The following is a 2063-nucleotide window of genomic DNA, read 5'->3' as shown; positions in this document are numbered from 1 at the left end:
GTACCTGGATAGAGTAAGATAGATTTAATTCCTATTTGTCAGCACACAAACACCTTGTATTGCAGGTGTAGAGTACCTGGAATTAGAGTAAGATGATTTAATTCCTATTTGTCAGCACACAAACACCTTGTATTGCAGGTGTAGAGTACCTGGAATTAGAGTAAGATGATTTAATTCCTATTTGTCAGCACACAAACACCTTGTATTGCAGGTGTAGAGTACCTGGAATTAGAGTAAGATGACTGAACAAATTAAAAAAACACTACTGAATGTTGATTATGATCAAACTGAAATGCAGCAAAAAAAATTTAAGATATTCCAGCCTGAAGCCAGGAGAAAAGAAGATAAAGCCTGTGATTCTCCCTTTGTGTACTAGGTCAAGGGTCCTCCATGGCATTGTTACATCAAAAAATTGAAAAGAGAAATTAAAGGAATCAAATAAATAATGGATATAAGGATGACTCTGTAAACAAGTTGAATAATAGTTGTTCAAGTTAAAATGTTTATATACCTATGCCGATTCCCTATCAAACAAATCATTGAACTTAACCAGTAATAATAGAAAAACCTTTAATAATAGCTGTGATTGAAATAAAACCAAAGACTTGTTGTGATAACTGCAATTATATATTTGTACATAGTTCATTAAATGTTGTTGATGTTGAAATTTTTGAGGAATACAAAGAATCTTGTTAGGTTGAATTGAATATGTTTGGTGAAAATAAACTATTACTAGGCTGTATATACAGAAGTGAAAGTGGCACAGCTGAATACAATAATAATTTATTAACCCTACTCTGAAAAGCAGTTGATCTGAAACAGTCACATCCTAGTTTTGGGAGATTTTAACTATAATAAGATGTCAGAAAAAACTGGTATACAAGTAAATGGGAAAATGGTGAATTTAAATTCATTGAATGTGTTATAGATAACTTCCTCTTTCAACAAATACAGCAGGTACTATTTTCATCAGGAGCCAAGCACAATTGATTTCATTTTTACACAAGAAAATACAATTTCTGAAATTAAAGTACTACAGTCCTCTTGATCATTTGGTAATAGTGATTGATTTTGTGTGTTACATGGACACTTCTAAATGAAAAAAATGAAATATTATTATGACAGGAGTGATCATGAAGAAATGAAAAAAAAGAGGGAATCCACAATAGCCACGGCACTTGAAATTCTTTTAGGCAGGATTAGAGTAAATTAATCTACGAGAATTTTTTTTTTATATTATCTACATTTTTGTATACCAACAATACCAAATGTGACACGCAAGTATACCCAATTCAATCATATTACTAACAAGGATTTCTATCAACCTACCCTCAAATTAAAATTCTTTTATGAAGGATTAAAGTAAATTAACTTACGAGACCTTGGACATGGACATATACAGAGTTTGACTTCCCGAGTTCAAAACTGTAATTAGATCTCAAATTAGTCAAGATATGATGAACTATGAGCTAAAAGTTTGTAATTGAAAAAACAATCAAGAGTCATTCTAAGAGCCGCTATATCACAGCTAAAAAGACATGGATAGCGATTGGAATAAACTGCTCAGTAACTGTGTTGAAAATGTAGATATGCAATGGAACATATTCAAAGATAAATTAAAAACTGCAACTGATAGATATGTTACTCATAACCTGACACTACTAAATCTACTTGGTTAAACAAAAGGAAATTACCAATCAACAAAGTGTTTAAAAATGAAATTAAAGCAAAACACAGGGCTTGAGTAATAGCTTATGCAAGTAATAAGGAAAACAAGAAAACATTTTCAATAGAAAAGAAGTAAGATCAGAGCCCTATTAAAGTTACAAAAAGATAAAGAAAAGGGACATAGTCAAAGATGTTGAAAGAAATTCCAAGACATTTTGGAAATATGTGAAGTCAAAAATAAAAATTCAAAGCAATATTATGATATAATAATGGCTGGAGACGGCTTAAATGGGTAATGAAGAAAAACTTTAATATAACTTTAACATGACAGCAAATGTACAACGTTTCGACAAGGTTTTGTCATACCTGATGATGACAAAACCTTGTCGAAACGT

General features: G+C 31.1%; 1 protein-coding gene across 6 annotated transcripts in view; it reads right to left on the bottom strand.

Annotated features, from left to right (window-relative positions):
• LOC106463121 (SWI/SNF-related matrix-associated actin-dependent regulator of chromatin subfamily A-like protein 1) overlaps positions 1–2063 on the bottom strand; it is an 18672-nt gene that overhangs the window by 4483 nt on the left and 12126 nt on the right. For 2 of the 6 annotated variants that reach the window (XR_002611421.1, XR_002611420.1), the window contains exon 2: positions 30–222. The exons of the other annotated variants lie outside the window; for them this stretch is intronic. The gene's annotated coding sequence lies outside the window, so the exon portion shown is untranslated. Of the gene's footprint in view, positions 1–29; positions 223–2063 lie in introns of those variants that run through there. 6 annotated transcript variants of the gene reach the window in all.

The sequence above is a fragment of the Limulus polyphemus genome, unplaced genomic scaffold (assembly GCF_000517525.1).
Source record: "Limulus polyphemus unplaced genomic scaffold, Limulus_polyphemus-2.1.2 Scaffold1329, whole genome shotgun sequence".
NCBI classification, from domain to species: Eukaryota; Metazoa; Arthropoda; class Merostomata; order Xiphosura; family Limulidae; genus Limulus; species Limulus polyphemus.
This window is presented reverse-complemented; position numbering and strand designations above follow the sequence as displayed.